Consider the following 5,679-nt stretch of genomic DNA (forward strand, 5'->3'; position numbering starts at 1 on the left):
GCACTGATGGTAGCGATTGAGATATCTCGTGTGCTAACCTTTGATTATCAGATGGGTCCTCGTCGAGTGATAAACAGAAACACACCACCAGTTATCCCTGCGACTGAACAAGCTAGCACTGAGGTTGATCAGTTGGATGCTTCAGCAACTCCTATGGAAACCTTGCTGAAGAGGTTTCAGTCGTTCAATCCGTCATTGTTGATGGGTTCAGAAAATCCAGTTGACTGTGAGAGTTGGTTGGATGATATGGATCAGTTGTTTGATTCCATTGACTACACAGATGACCGCCGAATCAGGTTAGTAATTCATCAGCTGCGTGGTGGTGCTAAGAGCTGGTGGATCATGACAAAGAAAGCATTTGAGAGTAGAGGTACAGAGGTTACTTGGACTCTTTTTAAATCTGAGTTTTATAAGCGGTTTTTCCCTATCTCGTATCGTAAGGATAAGGGAGCAGAGTTTGCAAATCTGAGGCAAGGAAATCTGAACATTGAAGAGTACGTGGCTAAGTTCGATAGTCTGTTGCGTTTTGCACCGCTAATTGCCGGAGATGAAGAAGCTAAGGCAGATCAGTTCATCAACGGGTTGAACCCCGATGTCTTCACGTTGGTTAACACCAACAGGCCTAGCAACTTTGCGGATGCCATGAATTACGCAAAGGGAGCAGAAGCAGGCTTGTGGAGGCAAAGAGGTAATTAGGGGGCACCTCAGCAGCAGAGACAGTATCAGAACCAACCATCTCAGTACCAGAATCAGCCACCTCAACATCAGAACCAGCAGCAGAGGTATGAAGGTGGAAACAGTGGGGGAAACAGAAAGGATCAGTACAAGGCAAGAGGTAAACAGTTCAAGAGACAGGGGAACAGTTCGTCCAGTTCCAGTGGTTCGAAGCAATTCGGTTCAGGACCGAGTTCTGGGTCATCATCCTTGTACTGCAGCAAGTGTGGAGGAAGACACTCACCGGATCAGTGTGTGGGAGTCTTCGGCAATTGTAACACATGTCAGCAACCGGGACACTTCTCTAAAGTGTGCCCTCAACGTAATAGAGATAGAGCTCAGAGTGGGAGTTCGTCTAGACCTGCAGCTCAGCCGGAGAGGCAGTCGTCTGCAGTGCACTCTTTCCAACCCCAGCAACAGCAGAACAGACAGGGAGGTAGCTCTAGTGCAAATCAGCCTCCGAGACAGCAAGCACGAGTCTTTGCATTGACAGAGGATCAGGCTCAGGCAGCACCTGACGATGTCATAGCAGGTAACTGTTCGATTTTCGGTCATTCTGCTCATGTCTTGATAGATACAGGTGCTTCCCATTCCTTTATCTCTGAGAAATATGTGTTATTGCATGCTTTGCCAACTGAATTGTTGCCTACAGTAGTAGCTGTTACTTCACCTTTGGGTGGAGGAATTGTTTCTGTCCGACTAGTCAGGAACTGTGAACTTTGTTTTGAGGGGAATTTGTTAGAATTCGACTGTATTGTGCTTGGGTTGTCAGATTTTGATTGTATTGTCGGTATAGATGCTTTGACCAAGTACAGGGCAACAGTTGATTGTTTTCTGAAAGTTGTCAGGTTCAGACCTGAAATGGCAGACGAGTGGAAATTCTTTGGTAAGGGTTCTTGATCTAGAATTCCTTTGATTTCAGTGTTATCTATGACTCGTTTGTTACAGAGAGGTGCAGAAGGATTTTGGTTTATGCGGTTGATGTACTGAAATCTAGCCCAGCTTTGGTTGACTTACCAGTAGTTAGAGATTTTGCTGATGTGTTTCCGGAAGATGTTCCTGGATTGCCACCCATTCGAGAGGTTGAATTCAGCATTGACTTAGTGCCAGGTACTCAACCTATTTCAAAAGCTCCTTATCGTATGGCACTTAATGAATTGAGAGAGTTGAAGGAGCAGCTTGAGGATTTGATTGCCAAGGGATACATCAGACCTAGTGTATCGCCTTGGGGTGCTCCTGTTCTATTCGTTCGGAAGAAGGATGGTTCTATGCGGCTCTGTATCGACTACCGTCAATTGAATCAGGCTACAGTTAAGAACAGGTATCCTTTACCCCGAATAGATGACTTGTTTGATCAACTGCAGGGTTCTTCTGTCTACTCTAAGATTGATCTGAGGTCAGGCTACCATCAGCTGAGAGTGCGAGAGGAAGATGTTCCTAAGACCGCATTCAGAACGAGGTATGGTCACTTTGAGTTTATAGTCATGCCATTCGGTTTGACTAACGCTCCAGCTGTTTTTATGGGTTTGATGAACCGTATCTTTCAGCGTTATTTAGATGAATTCGTCATTATTTTCATCGATGATATTCTTATCTACTCGAAGAACCGTACTGACCATGCAGAGCACTTGAGAATCGTCTTGCAGATTTTACGAGTTGAGCAGTTGTTTGCCAAGCTATCGAAATGCGAATTCTGGTTAGATCGAGTTGTCTTTCTCGGTCATATTATTTCTAAAGATGGGATTTCTGTCGATCCCAGCAAAATCGAAGCGGTTATGAATTGGCCTAGACCGACATCAGTACCGGAGATCCGAAGCTTCATGGGTTTAGCTGGTTATTACCGTCGTTTCATCGAGGGTTTCTCGTCTATTGCCAAGCCTATTACCCAGCTGACTCAGAAGAATGCGCCTTTTGTCTGGACTCCAGATTGTGAGGCTAGCTTTGTTGATCTAAAGAGGAGACTGACCAGTGCTCCAATTCTTTCTATTTCGAAGGGTACTGGAGGTTTCGCAGTGTATTGCGATGCTTCTAACCGAGGTTTGGGTTGTGTTCTTATGCAGCACAAGCATGTGATAGCGTATGCATCGAGGCAGCTGAAACCGCACGAGACTCGTTATCCGGTTCATGATCTTGAACTTGCAGCAATTGTATTTGCTTTGAAGATCTGGCGTCACTATCTTTATGGTGAGTCTTTCGAGATCTTTTCTGATCATAAGAGTCTTAAGTATTTGTTTTCACAGGCAGAGCTGAATATGAGACAGAGAAGATGGTTAGATCTGTTGAAGGATTTCGACTGTGAGATCAAGTATTATCCAGGGAAGTCGAATGCAGTTGCAGATGCCTTGAGCCGAAAGCTTTGTTCTTTATCTCTTTCAAATATCGGTGTTTCTCAGTTGGTCGATGATTGTTGCACTTCTGGTTTAGAGTTTGAAACAGATAGGGAGACTATCAGAGTGTTAGCGCTATTCAAGCCGAGCCGGAGTTGTTTGTTGCAATCAGAGAAGCACAGAAGTCTGAGCCGAGCATTCAGGTTTCAGTAGAGAAGGTAAGAACTGGGCATCAGTCAGAATTCCAGGTTAGAGATGACGTTTTGTTTGTGAATAACCGTATTGTTGTGCCTGATATTTCGGAGTTGAAACAGCGTATTCTCCGAGAGGCTCATTGCAGTCGGTTTAGCGTTCATCCTGGAGGTCGTAAGATGTACAACGATCTGAAGAGTCAGTTCTGGTGGAAGAGAATGAAGGACGATGTTGCGAGATTTGTATCTCGGTGTTTGAACTGTCAGCAAGTGAAAGCAGAGCGGAAGCGACCAGGTGGTCTGTTGCACAGCCTATCTGTTCCTGAATGGAAATGGGATCACATTTCTATGGATTTTGTCACGAAGCTACCACGATCCGTTCGAGGATGCGATGCTATTTGGGTAGTGATCGATCGATTGACGAAGTCTGCGTGTTTTATTCCGTACAGGATGACGTATCGTCATGATCAGATGGCTGAGTTGTATGTTAGCAATGTTGTGAGATTGCATGGTGTGCCGAAGTCGATCGTTTCAGACAGAGATCCTAGATTCACTTCTCACTTCTGGCACAGTCTTCAGGGGGCACTTGGTACTCAATTACATCTGAGTACAGCTTATCATCCTCAGACAGATGGACAGTCAGAGCGGACTATCCAGACGTTGGAGGATATGCTGCGAGCGATAGTGCTAGACTTTGGCACTAGTTGGCAGGATTCTTTGCCACTTGTCGAGTTTTCTTACAACAACAGCTTTCAAGCGAGTATCGGTATGGCGCCTTTTGAGGCTTTGTATGGTAGAAAGTGCCGATCTCCGTTGTTTTGGGATGAATTGTCCGAGTCACCAGATTTGGGACCGGAGATGCTTAGAGATATGGCAGAGCAGGTTAAGATCATTCAGACCAGAATGAAGTCAGCTCAAGATAGACAGGCGAAGTATGCGAATGTCAGACGTCGACCTCTGAGTTTTGAGCAGGGAGACCGTGTATTCCTTAAGATTTCTCCGTTCAGAGGCACTGTCAGATTCGGTAAGAGAGGAAAGTTATCTCCGAGATTCATCGGTCCGTACGAGATTCTCGAGAAGATAGGCGATCTTGCCTACAGACTTGCACTTCCTCCGTCTTTATCTGGTATTCACGACTTTTTTCACGTCTCTATGCTGCGAAAGTACCAACCAGATATTTCTCATATCCTTCAGCCTGACGAAGCCGAGTTAGACGAGACCCTGAGCTATTTTGAGCGACCGATTCAGATCCTTGATCGGAAAGAAAAGCAACTCAGGACCAAGTTGATTCCGTTGGTGAAAGTGCAGTGGAGCCGTCACGGAGTCGAGGAAGCGACTTGGGAGACAGAATCTGACATGAGACAACGTTTTCCAGAGTTGTTCGGATGACGTGAGTTCTTCTTACTGTCTTTAGTTCTTTATTCTATCTTATGAGTTGTGGTTCTCGTTGATTTCGAGGACGAAATCTCTTCTTAGTGGGGGAGAATTGTAACGCCCCGTTTTTATCTTAAATGAGTTTATTTGAGTTAATCAGAGATTACAGAGTTCTCGAGCCGGTTTGATTTTGATCAGGGTCCTTTTTGCAAAAATTGGATTTTTCAGGGACTAAAACGCAAATAGTTGATTTTATATATTATCTACACTTGATTTTTTATTTCACAAGTCACCTCCTTCCTCCTCCCAACCGTGAGCCTCCATTGAAGACGCCTCTTGGAGCTTTTGAGCTTTCAAAATCCAGTCCGAGCTCGATCCGTCCGTTAGAAATTAATTCTGAAGGCAGATTATCGATCACTGCAGCGAGAGCTCCGTTATATCGTAAGTTTTTCTACGATCGGATACATTCTAGTTTTTGGATGTTGTTAGAATCGTTCTAGATTCGAGTATGTTGTTCTCTACAGAGTTCTGATCGTTTATTATCTGTCGGTTTTGAATTAGAGCGACGTTCGGAATTGTTATGATTTTTGGAAGTATTATTCGAAAATGTGGGTTTTGAGATTTGTTGGGTTTGTCTTGTTGTTGTGGTTTTAGCATTGAATTGAGTTGATATCAGTATTGAACTGCTGTCTGCGTTGCCGGTTTGTTCAGTTTATAGCCGTTATGCCGTCGGTTTGAGTTTTGAGGGTTTCGAACCGTTTTTGAGTTGTTAAACGTGGCTTGTAAGTTGGTCTTTGTTGTTGATCAATCTCTTGTATCTGAACAGATTCGTTGGAGTGTTTCGAGCCCTGTGTTAGCAGCATTGTTCGTCGAGAGTTGGACGAAGAACGGTAAAGAGATTTCCTTGAACCGTTGTTTGTTGTTGAGGTTGTCTAGTTGTAGATACAATCTCTTTTGTAGCTTATCCAGAGTTGGAGCTACTGCATTGAAAGGTAAAAGCAGTCATCGTAGCGGGATAGCATACTCGGGACTGTTGGTTCTCGAGTTTCCCTTTTTAAATCACATATTGCATT

Source organism: Henckelia pumila, chromosome 4 (assembly GCF_033568475.1).
Source record: "Henckelia pumila isolate YLH828 chromosome 4, ASM3356847v2, whole genome shotgun sequence".
Lineage (NCBI taxonomy): Eukaryota > Viridiplantae > Streptophyta > Magnoliopsida > Lamiales > Gesneriaceae > Henckelia > Henckelia pumila.